The following is an 18,869-nucleotide window of genomic DNA, read 5'->3' on the forward strand; positions in this document are numbered from 1 at the left end:
AACAGGCATTATAATATTCAGCTGGGACATCAGTTTCCTCCTAAGTGTATCCCAGATTCAAAACTTAATATATTAACTTCTCTCTGATTTTGGATCCAAGTGATAGGATGACTATGGATCAGCTTCTGTGACATCTTAAGACAACCAGAGTTGATACTAGAAATTCATCCATTTGTATTTGGTTCAAATATGTAGACTAGATATGAGCTTTCTGAACTGCTAATTTTACACAAATATTAATGACTGATGTTTTAAAAACAATGCAAAAGGAAATAATTATATCCTAAAGTGACACTGAGTGCAATGTGATATGCTGTGAAAAATATTTCCTAAAGCAAATGATCAGAAAATAGCAGTTACTTAGTATATCAAGTATGAAAAAGAAGTTAAGCTTCATGGTATTAAAACTGGAATCATACAACATCATGGAGTGAATTGCCAAAGATACAGAAACTCTTGATTTATTTAAAATGCAAGTGAATAATCAGTAGGACTTTTCTTTTTTTTTTTTTTTTCTCCACAATAGCTTTTCTGAAAATGAACAATCTTGCTTAGTTCAAAATTTGTTAGACTCTTACTGTATCTGTAATATATCTTGAAGCGAGTTCTTTCTACCCAAGAAAGATTCTATTTTTATGGTGGTGTTTTCATAGGTAAACATCTTTATGTGATTTGAGGTTCAATACAGCTCCAGATTCCTAGATTTTTTTTTTCCTGATTTAGCTCAATTGCAGCTGGCAGCTCTTAAAGGCTTTTTATTTATTTATATTTTATTTATAACAATTTTCCTCATGAAAATTGAATGATTTCTACACTAAAATGAAGTGTGTTGAAATTTTCCATCTATTGTAAAAACATGGGGAGGAGGTTGCAAGTTCTTCACTCTTCAGTGTCAAATCTTGACCTCAGCATTTCACAGAAGCCAAATATGAATTAAAATATCCTTGCATCTCATTTCTAGAAACTATAGAAAAACATTATGAACTTGCCAATAAATTGAAGTTGCCAAACACTGTTTGAATTTGATAGAATTCATACTGCATTATAAACTGCTGTTTGGATGATTCTGCCATTCAGCTATGATTGAAGAGTCTTGGAAAAGATAGACATTGAGGCACAATGTAGCCAATAATTGGTCTGGACTCACTATATGCTTGTGAGTCCTCCTGCATCTTTATATCTCATCTTTAAAAAGTATAATGTCAAAAACTACACAACATATTTAGTAATGTACTTTACAGTTCAATTAACTTTGTTAGAAAAATATCCTAATGTTGTGGCTTAACCCTGGTAGGCAGCTAAGCACCAAACAGCCACTTGCTCACTCTCCTGCAGTGGGATGAGGGGAGACACTCGGAAGGACAAAAGAAAAACTTGTTGGCTGAGATAAGAGAACTTAATAGGTAAAGCAAATGCTGCATGTGCAAACAAAGCAAAACAAGGTATTCATTCACTATTTCCCATCTGCAGGCAGGTGTTCAGCCATCTCCAGGAAAGCAGTGCTCCATCATGCATAACGGTTAATTGGGACGACAAACTCCAGCATTCCAAAGGTCTCCCCTTTCTCCTTCTTGTCCCAGATTTTATTGTTGAATATGACATCAAGTGGTATGGAATATCTCTTTGGTCAGTTGGGATCAGCTGTTCTGGCTGTGTCCCATCCCAACTTCTTGTAAACCCTCAGCCTACTCATTGGTGGGACAGTGTGAGAAACAGAAAAGGTCTTGGCTCTCTGCAAGCACTCTTCAGCAATAACTAAGACATGAGCCTGTTACCCACACTGTTCTAGTCACAAATCAAAACCAAGGCACCATACCAACTACTATGAAGAAAATTAACTCTATCCCATCTAAAACCCGTATACCTAATAACAAACATTACCTGCTTTTAACATTTTTTTTGTCTTATCCGCAGTAGAGAAAAAAAAAAAAAAAAAAAAACCTTCCTCTTTTACATGACTGGAAATTATTTTTGTGCTGCTTTTCCATTTTTTTTCCAGATTAAATAAATATTATTTTTTCCTTCAGACATGATATTTCTTACTTTCTGAAGGTGAAGGAAGAACTTCTACAGTTTCCCTCTTTCCTCCTCTCAAGCAAAATAAAATTTCTTCTGTTCCAACTCCAGATTATAACTTTTATCCCAGTCACGCATTGTTACTTTAAGAAGTCATATTATTCATTCCAAACTGCACTTTTTCCTGCGTGTCACTTCATTTTTTATTTCCTCCAGAAAACTGATTTGAGTTCATGCTTTAAAATAGGTTAATATTTGTAAGGTGAATTAAGATACATTATATTTTACAAAAACGCATAATATACCTGTATCAGTTTTCCTGTAGCTATGTGGTTTGGGAATTTTTCAATGCTTATTTTCCTAAAGTAAGGAAACATAAAAGTTCCAATATTAAAAAAAAACAAAACAAACCTCTCACAACTGACTGATTTTTAATTTAAAAAAAATATTTGAATAGAACTATTCTTAAAACCAAGTAATAAAAAATTCCTAATGTTCTCAAAGACAATAAAAATATCATATGCACTGTCTCTTTTTTTGTTGTTGTTTTGGTTTGGTTTTGTTTTAGCTGTCATGGTAGACAAATGCAGTAGATAAATGCAAGTATAGTACTTTATTTGATTTCTTCTGTAATCCTACTGTATAATCCAACTATTTGTATTTATTAAGGGACAAATTATTAACTTGATGCTTAAAATTAATCAGACATATCTCTGTCAGCAGTGGCTACTTTGCCATTCATGTATACATAGTTCAGATTGAGTATAAACTCTTGAGCAAAAAAAAGCTGATAAACACCTTGAGGAAATGATTTCTCCTCCAATTTCCTATGTGACCTTAGGAAAATCACTCACGCTTCAGACCTCAATTTCCCCAGCAACAAAAATATAACAATTTTATATATATATAAGCTTTAAGAAGACAAACACATATTTCAGTTGTTACTTTCATGGTGTGTGGTAGGTGGGAAGAGGGCAAAAACATAGACAGGCATCGACAGTAAACAGATGCAGTATGTATAAATATTGAGCTGTAGCTTGGAATAAGTGAATCTACTGTTAGTATTGGTTTCAGTAGCATAACCTGTCCAAATTTTAGACTGAATTCCTTACATTTAAATCACTGTGAAATACAAAATATTAACACTGAAGAACCACCACCCTCTGCTTGACCTTAACTATAGCCGGTGCACTGGAACTATGGAAGAGAGCTATGCACATTTCTTAAGAAGTAAAGGCAGATGGAAATGGGCAGTTTGGGTGGTGGCTGTAATGAACAACAATGGCCTCAGAGAAACTAGAAATACTGACAATATTGTAAAAGTGGGACTTAATTAAACAGAATTTTCTCAGACACATTGTATGCTTGTTATCCTAAAATTGTGGAACAGACTATATTTACAACAGTGAAAGTTTGATGAGAACAGTCAATAAGAATATTTCATCTCCACAATCTAGAAATGTAGTAGCAGGCTTTGCTCCTAGAAGGGGTGGCATTACATTTCTTTGTGGAAGAGATTAAGAAAACCAGAAATGAGGGGGGGGAAAAAAAAAAAAAAAAGTTATCTAAAAATCTTTATAAATACTTTGCAAGGAGAATACTACTTCTGGTTTTCAAAAATCTGTGTAGATCAGGTGCAAAATATAATCCATTACAGTGGTAGTGCTTCAGAACTAATTTTTACCCTAGTAATAACAAAGGAAAATAAAATTTGTGTAAATCCTGTGTAACACATTATACATATAATAAAATGTATCCAAGTATTTTTTTCTTAAAGATTTATTTTTAAAAACAAAGTAATTAATATCAGGAAACTAATTTTATCTGACTCAACTATAGTATCACTACAGAAATTCTGTGACAATTACACAATATAAATGAGACTGGAGGTCAAAACAAATTTAAATATGTGAAAGACTGAGGGAGGTGGACATTTTTAGCACAAAATTATTTTTTTTCCCCCTTTAAATTGAGTAATTAAATCAGCATGTTAGATTTAAAGGTCATATCAATATCTACTAAGAAAATATGCTATAATTTGCAACATTCTTGTGACTTTCAGAGACAAAGTTATGAATTATTAATACACTGTTTATCAAGATGTATAAGAGATATGGTCAAAGAGCTCACTTAATAAAATGTAAATTTGAAATAAAACTGTTAGACTGTCTAAACATTGGAATGACAGGTTTGTGGAAATATCTAATATGGAAATATCTGATATTCCAAATCTTAAGAACTGAATTCACTTTTTATTTATCCAAATATTTTTTCAAGTACAGTTGTTATAACTTAGGAATGTATAACATATAATAAACTTCAAAATGAAATATTGTTTTTTACATGTTACCAAGGAACATGTTTTACGACTTAAAATATGCCAACAAAATTATCATCTTCCATGGAAAGATGTGGTCTCATGGATTGTATTCCATAGAAAATTTTTCTACTAAATTTTATCTTCTCTATAACTGCAATGCAATAGAATCATAAATTCATAGTATCATTTTGGTTAGAAGAGACCCTCAGGATTATCAAGTTTAAACATAACGTCCTTAAGAATTTCATCTAAAGGCCTTTTAAACATCTCCAGAGATGGTGACTCTGGGCAGCCTGTTCCAATGCCTGACACCCTTTCCATGAAGAATTTTTTCTTAATATCAAATCTAAACCTTCCCTGGCACAACTTGAGGTAATTTCCTTTTGTTCTATCACTTGCTACTTGGGAGAAGAGAACAAGTCCCTTCATGCTACAACCTCCTTTCAGGTAGTTGTAGACAGCAATAAGGTCTCTTTCTCCAGGTGAAACAGCCCCAGTTCCCTCAATCACTTCTCACAGAGAATAAATTATAGATCTAAGTCCATGTCTATGCATCTGTTAGTTTGCTTTGGAAACTAATATACCTAACTACTCAAATAAAAAGAAACAAACAGCACTCCTGACAACTAAAAATTTCATGGAAGGACCAGAAAATAAGCAATTAAATTGTCCATCAAAAACCTGAGCAACTTAAGTCACTTAATTCACAGTCTCTCCAAAATAACATTTATCTAATATTCTTGTTAGTGTTTGCAATTAAACATATTTAATACCTAACCAGAATAGCACAGATATGAAGGAAGAAACATGTTTTTATATGAGAGTCAATATATATGAAATCCACACATTTATTATCATTCACTGGTTAGAAAGTATGATAATTATATTTAAAGTTTTGGGAAGGGTTGTACCAAAGACAAAGGAATTAAGAAAGGAAAGTACAATTGGCTACAACTCAGTTAAAAATCCTTGCTCTCAATTTCACAATTAAAGATAGTGTAATTAACACTATTTTAAAGTTTCTCAGAAGAAGGTTTACACATCTGTTAGAAAGTTATGGTTTTCACTGTTTCTCAAAATGTGATATATAAATATTTACCTTGTGTTTTCAAGTGTTTGTTAAGGTAGTTCATCAAAGACACCTAACAAGAATCAGGAGAGAAAAATCTGACCTCCCAGAGGTACCGTGTAGCAGCATACCGCTCAGTTGTGTAAAACAAACAACTAGGATTTTCAGAAGGCATGTTACCACACTCTGGTTTTGGATGACCCTAAAACAGAACATAATACTGTTTTTTACACACTCTTCAGAATAATAAATTTAACATATGAACTGTTCCTCACTCAAACCAAATCTTAAAACCGTAGTGCTAGGACACTGATAAAGCTCAGCTCCAAATTTATTAACCCAGGGTAATGGAAAGATTACAGGATGCACCCTCGCAGACCCTACTCCTCCTGGCCCAACTATTGCCGTTAAGGGAATTAGAAGAGGAACACACGCTGTCTGGTAACCATCAGGAATTAAAACACAGCTGACTGGCACATGGCAGTAAAGTTGGACATGGTGTACCTGAACTCAAAGATTCCCGGGGAATGTAGGCCTATGTGTAATAAGAAATAAATAGATACAAAGGAAAATTTCTTCCTCAGAAAATGGATCTCTAAACTTCTGGATGTGGCTGAAGCCAACAGAAGAATCATATGAGATAATCTGCCTCAATTGTTTATTATCATTATGATTGATAGTCAGCCAAAATTAGAGATAACTGCAGGGTAATCACTTAATTGAAAGTAATCTTCAGGGAACTTCAAGGAAGTTGAGATTTAGAAATATAGTTCTATAATTTAAAGACAAATTATTTTACTGGAACCTAAACTGTAATATTTATCACTGCGGGCTACAAAAAGAACAACTATGGGGAAAAAGAGAAGGCATTTCAATATATCAAGCTGAAACCTAAACTAGAAAATTAAAACTGTTATAGTATTAGAATTTGAGAACTTTGGGGAACAATCTCAGCATACATTTTAGAGACCTATAGATATCCAGATTTTAGGACTAATTAATATACATTGAAGTATTCAGCAGTATAGTGCTAAAAATTTTGGGGAAAGTTGATGGGTTCTGTGTTTATTGCTGGCAAATCCAAAAACCAAAAAAATAAATCCACTATCCACATGAAAACTGTTAAACCAGTAAAAAATCAATTCTTCTGACAATATTAGAGCCAGCTAGATATTTTTCATCAAAATCCTTTACTGTCAGAAAAAACACAGCTTTCAATGAATGAAAAAATGAACTGAAAGTGAAAAATGTTCATTTTAGTGGTTTCTGTTTGGCATTCAACTGCTGTAATATTAGAAGTAGCTTTCATAAGATTGAAATATTTAACTTCTCTATATCTCTCAATTAACTTTCATTCACTTATCATATTTAGTATAAGTTGTTTTTGTTTACTTTCATGGTCCCTCTTCTTATCCATAATCTGTCACAAAGTAATTAAAGGTCAACTCCTACGTCTGTATGTCTCATGATATGAACATTTATCAGCCACTGGTTAAATTTATAAACACACTCCTCTGCATTTTCTCCCACTAACTCTTATGACCAGCCATAAAGCTACCTCATTGTTGTCATAGAGAAAAGCTGTTCAAGTTGCATAGTTTAAATCAAATCAGGAGCAGGGAGGTTTACAGATTTATAAATGACATACAATTAACCGGCAATCAGTGATATGTATATTCAGGAGCAACATCAGCAATACAATAAAGAAGCTACAATCCTAGAGAACAGGAAAATGTTAACATGCACCTAAAAATTTCCAAATGCCTTTCTGTAATATATGCTCCTTTCAGACATTGTGCACCCCTTCGCCCCTCAGCAGTAAGGGCCACCACCCTCCTGTCCCCCAGAAGCTGAGTGCAAGTCCACCAAGCGCACACCCTTCTGTAGAGACATGAGTGCTCCTGCTGTAAGTGCACCCTTGCTGCTTCCAGCACCCTGCTAAAGGCACTGGCATGGGCAGGTATCCCACACGGCCCCACGTGAAGTCAGGGGAGACTTATCCCTGTGTCAACCCTGTGCTGTGGTACCTGGCTGCATGCAGACTGCTCTTGTACCTCACGTGGAGCTGCTGTGCCCAGTTCAGGTATGGCTAGGGTTGCCACTGAGCAACGCCTGGCAGTGGCCAACCAGGGTCACTGTTCCTCCTCTTGTTCCAAGGCATCTGCCCCAGCCCCGTTACAGGCTTTCATGCTTCTTTGACGCTCCTTCCCAAGCTGATGCCTTCTTTACTTAAAGCTTCTTGGTAATTCCCTGTTATTTATCATCATTGTTATATTCTTCTTCAGCACTGCCAGTCTGGGGCAAATGACCACTTAATTCATTTTTGGAAGTCTCATTATCTACAAAAGCAATTTCTTTGCAGGTGGTATATTGATGTTACTTCATATCAGACTGACCTGTTTCATTGTTTCCCTGTCTCCCTCCAACGTTTATTAGAGTTTGTTTTTGCCCTTGTGCATATCTGGGGGACTCTGAACAACAAGGGACACCTCGTCCTTCATACATGTAACACCTGCCCGAAAAGTAATGTCATTGCCTATGGAAAAGTGCTGCTATGTATAATAAATATTTACTTTTTATTTTGCTTTTTAATAGTATATGTCATACTATACGTCATTTTAATCTAAATTAAATAGTCAGTTCAGCCTGGAGAAGAGAAGGCTCCAGAGACAACTTATTGCAGCTTTTCAGTATTTAAAAGGGACCTACAAGAAAGATGGAGACAGACTTTTCAACAAGACTTTTTGTGATAGGACAAGAGGTAATGGTTTTAACCTAAAGGAGGAGAGATCCAGGCTAGACCTGAGGAAGAAATTTTTTACAATGAGGGTGGTTACCTAGAGAGATGGTAGATGACCTATCCTTGGAAACATTCAAGGCCGGGCTGGATAGGGCTCTGAGCAACCTGGTCTAGTTGAAGATGTCCCTGCTTATTGCACAAGGGTTGAACTAGATGACCTTTGAAGGTCCCTTCCAACCAAAACTATGCTATAATTCTATGATTCTATGATTATCCGTGTTTGAGACTTGCTTTAAATACTCTCTATTTCTGTCCTACGAAATGAATCATCAGCAGCTGGTGTGCATTAGATAATCCTCTGGAATCAATTTTCAGTGTTATTTTCATCCAAAAGGAACTCAGCTTTTGTACTCTGGAAGCATACTGTATGGTCTATGAGGGTGTAGGTGAGAGTAATTGGGAGATGGACTTCTTTCTGAACTCCCATGAAGAGTTAACAATTACAAATTAGTGGTTCATAAAGACATTCTACTATTTCATTTTATTTTCTGAATTAAAATAACATTTTTGTAATTTTTAGAAGGGAATTCATTACTCATAGCATATTCCTGCAGTTACAACTCTACTTTGTTAGCATGAATACCAGAATTTAGATAGAGGTCATCATTATGTAGATGTGGTGCTGCTGCTAACATAATCTTTTCTGAATTCCAGTCCACTTTCCTATCATTCATCAGAAGTTTGTCCACTGACAATTGGACACATTTTAGAAGGGAGTGTCAAAGGATCACAGAAAATTGATTACATGAGTTTAAATCAGAAACCTACATGTAAAGTTTTCCTGCAAGGACAGCGTAACTGATCTTTAATTGTTTAGAATTTGTCTCCATTTGTCTCCATATTTTACAGAAAAACAGACAGTTAGAAAGCCAGGTGAATGTAAAGAGTAAAAATTGCCTATCACTGAGTAGAAAGCATATTTAAATGATATTATATCTTCAAAGAAATATGAAAGAATTAAGAGGGTTTAGGATGTTTCTCTTAAGGAAACAATATAAGATGTGTTGAAACAAAGTCCAAGAATAGCAATGTTTTATTTTGTTTTTATAGGTAGCAGAAATTTTCGAAGGCCATGGTTAGACATGACCAGGAAATTATTTGAAAGAATAAATACGTATAAAATGTGAAAAATGACAACAACAATTAATCAAACAAGCAAACAAAAAAATCCATGCACAACAAAAATGAAAGAAAAAAACCACAAGGAAGTAAACATTTTTAGCTGATAGTAGTAAAGGTGTTCTAAGTGATTGTTAATCATTATATATGTAGGTAAGAAGTATAAGAATTTTCAGAAAAGTCAGATATTTCATGAATCAGAACACAGAATCACCTCACACATTTTTTTGGACACTGATTTCATGGATTCAGTCTCTTTGTAACGTATCTTGCATGCAGCTGGCTGAGAACTGCCTTAATGTCATGCCCAGGGCAGCCAGTGCCACAATACCTTGAGGACATAAAAGCTGCACGCAGGATGCCTTGCACAATCTGTTGCATAAATCAGCTCCACACATCAGAAACAATGTACAGTGAAAATACAGTGAAAATAGTTACACTGAAAATAGTTACACAAATTATATATTAAATTGTATTGATAAATTATGTGATAAGAAATTTCAATAGAATTGTGAATGACCTACAAACACAGAGAAATTATTCTGATAGCAGCAGAAGTAATGACATCCAGTTTCCAAAGAATGTATGTGGTATATAAATAACTCACAGCCCCATTCTGTACAACTTATCTTGTCAATATCTCCTAAATTTAAATGTGTTATGAAGTAAACTTTTCTGATTTTAAGAAAGCTTTTTCCTCAAATTTTACTTTAAAATTTATAAAAGATATAAAAAAAATAATTCTCACTCACAGCTCTTTAGACTTTAAACCTTTAGCAATTTTTTCTAGTTTCAGGAAAAGTATCTTTAAAGAGAGATACAGATTAATTAAATAATTGATAGAAATTAGTCTGTTAAAATACCAGTAAAGGATTTAAGTTTACTTACTACTTCCTGAAATCTGTCATTCCAGTATCATAAGGTTATGTGATTATTTCACTGTGTGCTTTGCTTTTAAACTTGGAAATTCATATTTAATGACTGGAATTGCACTGGTACAGCTCTGGTACAGAGGGGGAGAATTAATGGTAGGCTCTGAGGCACCTTCCCTAAACCTGAAGTAAGCTATAGTTAAGGCAAGAATTCAAATTAGTCAACTGTCCTCTTCAGTATCTACTGGATATCTCTCTACAGGTCCCTGCCAGGTAGTTGGCTGTGCTGACCTCTTTTGCAGACCCAACTCTCTACTGTTAGTCTGATGTGGGATCTGACCTTCCTGTGTCTTACCTTAGGCTGTGGCAGAACACCAATACTGCTGGTAATTTTCTGTGTATATTTTCTGCATGTATTCTGAAGACACATGAAAGTACAAAAAATCAACATCAGAGTAATTAAACAGATTACATTCTGCATATTGTATGCTTTTGGTTACAGTTTTGCGATGAAAGATGAAATTCTATTTTCTCAAGTGTAGTTACATACTCAGTTGCGTTTTAGCTGTCTTGCTTCAACAATGTCTTAAATGTGAGGTTATTAATACTTTGCTAAGGAAGAGAAAGCTATGTCCCCCTGTTGATATTGCTCAATATTGACCACATGCTTAAGTAGGTATGTATGTTACACTATTATTTTTCTTTAGCTTGGTGTTCTGAGCTGGAGGGAAAGGTGATAGTCTTCCACTTACCGCATTTTTTTCTTACACAAAGAGAAGCCATGTTTACACAGGACTAATTACTTTTGTTTGGTAGAATATTGAAGCTATATTCAACATGAGTCAATTCTTCTCAGAAATGAGAGAGAATTAAAGCTGGGTCCTTTACCTTCAGTGTGCAGGTCTTAGCTCCTGAGCTGCTGGATGGAAGTACAGGCTTTTCTTTGAAAGTCATTTATTTCAACCTTATCCTCACTGTTATCAATTTTTCTTTTTAACTTGCAGTTCAATGTGTTCTTTATTAAAGGACTACTTTGGATTATGGTGACTGCCAGTGCTTGCTGAACAGTTAAAGAAAATATGAACAAAGAAGGAAGAGGTGGTCAAAGGTGCACTTTAAGTGGCTTTATTGCCCCTTCTGTCCAGCCTAAAATGGTATGCTTTCATACAAACCTTCAATTAGAGTATGGAACTTCCCTATTCATATTCTGTTTATTTCTAATCTTTCTTCTTTTAATATTTTACCTAGGATAGCCACAAATACATGTAGGTAAACTAGTGTGTTTTAAAATGTTTTGTATTTTACAGGAAGTTGTACAATCTTTTTATTTGATCGTTACTTCTGGCAACTACAAGCACAGTTAGAGATTATATGTTGAATTTGAAGTATATCATTTTGAAGGAACAAAAAAGCGACAATAGCTTGACAAGATAGAAAAAGTAAAGGTGTAATATATATTTGCTTAAAAGGGTTTATATTTATCATATTGGTGAATCTAAAATATTTTAATATTCTACATTTACTAATACTTGTACATATTTTTGCAAGAAAATAATCTAAAGAATAAAACACTATTGTTTATGGTGTAGAAATTTTTTTTCTACAACAATCCACACATTAAGCAGTGTATGTCTCTGGGCATTAATCCAACTAGAGTGCCTCCTACTCCAGTTTTATATTCTACCAAGTACCATAAAATTAGAGTAGGATTTTTGCTGTGTAGCTTTAGAATTTCAGTTTTCTTTCAGGAGATAGCCCTGCAAGGCAATTGATTCTGAATGATAATGTAAAGTAGACAGTAATACTAAGACTCCAAGACTACATCAGTTTGTTCTCCAATCAAATAACCGGACACTTTATTCTGTTCAGAAAATAAGGATATTTTTGACAATACAGGTGGGGATTAGCCTGCATTCTTTATACTGAAGACACTGGTCCAATACTTCTAAGTTAGTGGTTACAGCAAAACACAAATAGATTCCACTTCTACTAATACCAATGGTAACAAGTAAAATAGGTCACTATGCACATCAAGATCCTCACATAAAACATGACTCATAACACTAGTACAAAAAGGATTAGTTTTGTAGTAGTGCTTATCATCAGAAAAACTTCTTATAGCAAAACATTTTGATTTTTAAGAGGATCACTGTGAACACAAATCTGTTCCTTTCCATACAGGGGAAACAAAAAAGAAAAAAAAAAGAAATTGAGATATTGTCAGTTTGGTGATGGATTGAACAGGGCCCTGAAAGACATATTAGTACATAGAAACTCTACTCAAAGTGTACAAAAGAAGCTTCTGACTAAAGCAAACTTGCGATCTAAAAATGGTATTGAAATTGTAGTGTCTATGGAAACTACAACTTAAGTTACAAATAATTTTATTCAAGGAAAAGGAAGAGGGCAATGTCCATAAAACATGTACCACATCAAAAACCAAACAGTAAATTTGAAATAGCAAACAGCTAGAGATCTTGGCATTTGCTACTGCTGTGGAAGAGGGTCAGACATCCATTCCAAAATTGTAGAAACTGTAATAAAAAGGACATATCTAAAGTGTAAATGATCCAGCAAAGACTATGGTAAAGAACAAAAATGATATTGCTATTGATAGAGAGATAATATTACATCATCTAAGAGGCAGATAACTCAAAAAAGCTCAGTAAGATCAAAAATGACAACAGCACAATCAAAGATTAAAACAGGAAACTAACCCACAAATTAAGAAAATGTTTAAGTTTGCCAAATTAGTAGATGAATCTCATTTTGACAGGATCAATCATGGACTTACTGTGTACTCAGCATATACTGAGAAGCATGCATTTGATTTACAATTGTCTCCTATCATCACAAAAATTTTGTTTCTGATTCAGAAGACAGGGCTAGCATGTCATTCTGCATAGGTGTAATGAATTGTACATGTCCGATTCAAGTCCTCAGCAGATTCTCCTCCATATGAGAGACAGATAACATAGCTTTAGATTAACTAATTCTGTTATGTCTTCCGTATTTTTTGAGTGAAACATTTACATTTAACTCACAATCTTATTTGCCTGAAGAGCATGTGCAGTACGAAGATTACTATGCCATCCACAAAACTTGGGGTGGGAGGGGAGGAATGAAAGAAAAAACAAAAACAAAACAAACCAAAACAAAACAAAAACTGTTACATAGTCAAAGCTATTTTTATGCTATATTACACTAACATAATTTCCACTTTCAGCAGATCCACTTCCTGTGAAAGTTAACATCTTCCAGGCCAGAATTAGGATCATTCATTTAATGCTTTGTTTGAGGTTTCAAACAGATGCGTTTTTAATATGAATATGCATAGATATGCATATTAAAAAAAAAGTTATATGATTGAACATGAATCACAATCTTTTCATTATTCTGTGAAATGGTATAACTCCAATTTTTACTTTTCTAGAGAATTATCTAATTGTCCTAGGTTATCTTTTATCCCTGAAAACCATTTCAGTTTCCTAACCCAGAAGTTCTTTCTTTATTCATACAATTTTCTTTGAATGTGAAACTTTCTTAGCCTGCTTTAATTATGCAACTATGAGGTATTGTAGGGTAACAGCTATATTGGTGAGACACATCACGTAGGTAGTAAATACAGGTCCTTCGGATCAGAAACTGGAGATCAAAGACCAAATGTCTCAGCCAGTACTCTGGAGTGTAATTCTTGAGGTTCAACACACTTGTGTTTTCAACCAAGTTCTATACCTACAGTCATTGAGGATGTTCTCTCTAGAATATGAAATAATTTGGTAAGAGATGGGTAAAAAAAAATGTATAGTATTGGTAATGGATATGCTAACTATAGAAAAACTTGTTCCAAGTCCTGGCTGAAATTGATAATATTGTTTAGAAATGTGTATTACTGAAAACACATTTTTACTGAACACAGTAAGTAATTTAATTTTAACATGAGTATTACAGACTTTTGGGCTAAAAAAGTATTATAGACAAAATGTTGGATCTTATATGTGTACGTTTGGGACACAGTACCAAGAATAATATCGCTGAATCTCACTTTCTTTCTCCGTCATAATCATGAAGTTTTTTTAGGATTCTAGCTGTTCTATACAATAGAGGAAACCATGTCCTGACCATGAAGGCATTGTCACAACACTATTTTTAGTTAATCTAGAAGATACAGAGTCACAGTAGACTCTGGAAACAGGTAGCAGACAAGGTACACTGTCTCTGAAATCATTTAGAAGTGAGTATACTCACTAGTGTTTCGACAAGATGTACTTACTTCCAAAGAAATGTTCAAAAATTTAAATTATTTAAGATGCTGCAATTGTGAATTTTACAGGTGACTGTAAAATAACTGTTATCAGGGGTTTCGGCATGAGCAACCAAATAAAATGAGATATCTTGAGCACTGAAGTGTTAGATGGAAGCATGCAAGAAGGGAGTCTCCAAAAATATATCAGAATTTATACACAGCTGCACATGAGGATATATAATATTAGAATCATAGAGTCATAGAACCATAGAATGGTTTGGGTCAGAAGGGATCTTTAAAGGTCATCTAGTCCAATCTCTCCCCTGCCATGGGCAGGGACATCTTTCTCTAGATCACCAAAATCATCTAGATCTTTCTCCATCCAACCTGACCTTGAACACTTCCAGTGATATTAAATACGTTGCTAAATGGTGTTGCAATTGACACATTCCCTACTTTAATACTGTTTTATGTAACTGAAAGACTGCTCATAACTGTTCAAAGCTGTAGAAATAATTTTTAATTCTGCTTTTCTTTTTTTCTGTTTTACAGGGTAAAGTACTTTGCAATCAAGACCATTTATTGAAAAAAGGAAATGTGTAAAAGTGGAAATCCATGAAAACAGAGAGTATATCAAGAACATCTGTCTATTTCAGTTAATGAATTGAGCTCAGTCAATCACTAGACTGCCTGATGATTGCACTGAGTGTAGGATAGAATAACACAGAGTGAAGTGCCCTTGGCAAAGCAGCTGGGCTGAACTATGGCTGTTGACCTGCAGCTACTAATATAAGAAGATCCTTCTGCTGCTATCTTTCCTTCCTCATGTTTCCTCTCAGATATGCCACATTTATAGACAGAAAACCATTTCTTTGAAACTCTCCTTCCTGATAGTTTGGATGTGTGCAGAGAGACTAAACTGTAATTTATGTAGCGTATAGATTAAAGAGTTAAACTTTAAAGATTTAAACTTCATTTTTTTAATATTATTTTTCTCACAAAAACTGTGGAAAAAAAAAAAAAGAAAGAAAAAAAGGAACAGAAAAAGATATGGTAGTATCTGTTATTGAATTAATAACTTTTAAATCTTAATTTAATGATAATTAAAGTTTCTGTCATTTTAATTTAGTACTGTATCACTGTGAAATACACAATATTATAAATATTTGCTATTTGCTTTAGATTGATTTTTTTTAACATGATGAATACTTTATAAGTAGTACTCAGAGTTAGCACTCTGACATGCTATTAAATTACAGAATGTCACTCTATAATTCATTTTATGTTACCTATTTTTCCCCCAACCTTTTAGTTGCTAAAATGATCCCAAATGTTCTTCTTTCATCATGACATGTATTCCTAATTCAGTGAGGTTACATTGTCATTTATGTATTTTCCTGTTATGAGGTGAGAGGAATGTATAAATGCATGATTGATTTTTCACTACTTAAAATACTGAAATTGTAGCAATTTCACTGTAGTGGAATATTTTTCAAAAATTACCAGCATTTTTTAATTTTCCCCAAAATTATTAAAAAGATAATATTTTATCTATAAAAATATAGATATGTAATGATAAAATGATCTCTATTACCAAAGAAATATATTCATACTCTTATATCATATATGAAAAGGACATTGCTTCAATTCAGAATTAATGTAGTCATTACCACTTAAAAGAATGAATCCTATCTGCAATTGCTAACCTAACATGCAAATCCTCTCAGTTTTAGGTCCATCTGCTCCTCTAAAAACGGTAAGAGTGACTTGCAAAACACCTAATCAGAAACTACAAAGACTACTGACCTTGCAGCTTTAGACATTCTGGAACCTGCACAATTAGTTGAATCTTGTCTTAAGAAGTATCTCAAAACTGTTGGATAAAGTGTCCTTTAGCTGAACATTGCTCATTATGCGTTAAAATGATTTTGTAACCAATATGCAAATGTGTAACCCATTGCCTCTTTAGGACTGCCCTCCGGGTGTGAATGTAGTGATAAAATTTTGTATATAGTGACTGTTGCTTTTCTTTCTAGCATGCTGGTCTTATTCCAGCATCCAGACTTATGCAATTCTGTAATACACAATACCTCCTCTCTGTGTGCTGAATTTGGCTTATTGCACACTGGATGGACCCTGGTTTTAGGACAACAGTACCTAAATTCAAAATGTTAAAAAACCACATCAGACAGGAAGAGAAAATACAAGCAGACAGAAAAAATAAGTTAGACTACCCATGGACCAACAAACCTTTATTGTTAATTTGATTTCATGAGAGTGAATCCTAGGCATATTACGTAACTAATATAGAATAGATGGTTGTGAAACTGTACTCAGAAAGTGTTATCAGTAGATCACTTTCAAGCTGGAAGTACATATTGAGATTCTCTTCCCATGGGTTCTATCTGGCATTATTCAATGCTATTCAGTGGTATTCAGAATATGTTGGATGTTGGAACATAAATTTATTTATTACATCCATGTATGACACCACACTGGGTTAAAGCAGCAATTGCAGAAGGACTGGATTAGAATTCCTACAATTTTGAGAAACTGGAAAACTACTGTGAGAAAAAAGAACACCATTTAATGAAGTCAGAGATAAAAGTCTGCACTGAGATTGAAACAAAAGATTTCACAAACTGGAAGAACAGTGTGAGGGCAGACTGCAATTCTTTGTAGTAGGATTTGGGGATTATGATACAAAGTAAATGATATTGAACTACTGTTGAACTAGCCTGTTGTTTTGAAAAAGACAAATGTTATGTTGGGATGTGCAATTATGTGGTATCTGTAAATGTAATGTCTCTTCTCTACCTGAACATGTTAAATTGCAGTATATACTCTCTCTGTAGTGTGTGGATCAGCAGGGAAGAGTCAGGGACAAAATAAATGTGACTTACAAGAACAGTCTGAAAATGACTTGCAAGAGTGGGGTGGAAGTTATAGCCTTCAAATACACAAAAATGTGGTTGCAGAGACTAATGATAAAAGAAAACATTCTGCATGCCCACAGTGGAGTGAACTGGAAGTGATGGATTTAAATGCCCCAAATGAGACTTTGGTTATAAATTAGGAAAAACATTGAGATATAAGTCAAAACTGTAATAGATTGCCTATATGGATTTGGGCTTTCCCTCACTAGACATGTTTAAGAACATATTGATCCATCATGTAGATGAAGAGGTATAGATTTGATACCTCTTAGAACCCACCTGCCATATTATTTGAGCCATTTATTTTTTATCACTTATATTACGACCATGCCAAATATGGATGGTTCTTAGCTATTACTAGGCTAACTAATTGGAGGCACCAAGCTATGCAGAATGATAATGAATGTGATTGATAAAAATGGTTTTGAAGAATTTGAAGCTTTCAGATACTGTTAACTTTGTTTTTAAGTGAAATGGTTAAGAATCAAAATGAATTATTTAATGTCTGTTTTTCTAAAGTATTTGGAGAGAAAAAGGAAATGTAAAATTACATAGCTGCAGGCTGGGAGATTTTTCTGTCTGGGATAAACTTAATTTCCTTCATAGTAGCTAGTATGGGAATATGTTTTGGATTTGTGATGAAAATAGTACTGATAACACAGAGATTTTTTTTTTTTTTTTACTTCTGAACAGTGCTTAGACAGACTCCGGGCCTTTTCTGCTTCTCACACCACCTCACCAGTGAGAAGGCTGTGGGTATACAAGAAGTTGGGAGGAGACATAGCCAGGACAGCTGACCACAACTGTCTAAAGTCATAACATATGATGTCATGCTCAGAAGTGTAAAGCTGAGGGAAGAAGACGGAAGGGTGGGATGTTTGAAGTTATGGTGTTTGTCTGCCCAAGTGACTGTTATGTGTGATGAAGCCCTGCTTTCCTGGAGATGACTGAACACCTGCTTGTCGATGGGAAATAGTGAATGAATTCTTCGTTTTGCTCTACTGGTGTGAGCAGCTTTTGCTTTAACTATTGAACGATCTTTATCTCAGCCCATGAGTTTTCTCACTTTTCATAGAATCACAGAATCCTAGAATGTTGTGAGTTGGAAGGGTTCCACAAGGATCATTGAGTCCAACTCCTGCCCCTACATATGACAACCCAAAAGTTGGCACCATGTGTCTGAGGGTGTTGTCCAATTGCTTCTTGAATACTGTCAGTCTTGGAGCCATGCCTGTCTCCCTGGGGAGCCTGTTCCAGTGCTCCACGACCCTCTGGGTGATGGATACATCACCCTCTGGGTGATGGGTACTTTGACTCTTCTGATTCTCTCCCCCATCCCACTGCAGGGGAGTGAGTGACTGGTTGTGTGGGACTTAACTGCTGGCTGAGTTTAAGCCACAACATATTATTTCAAACAGAAAATTGTATCAAAGACCCTTGGTTTAAAAATTTAATTTTCTGTTTTAGAAAAATTGGTTAATATTTTCTCAG

Source organism: Nesoenas mayeri (genome assembly GCF_963082525.1).
Source record: "Nesoenas mayeri genome assembly, chromosome: 3".
Classification (NCBI taxonomy): Eukaryota; Metazoa; Chordata; class Aves; order Columbiformes; family Columbidae; genus Nesoenas; species Nesoenas mayeri.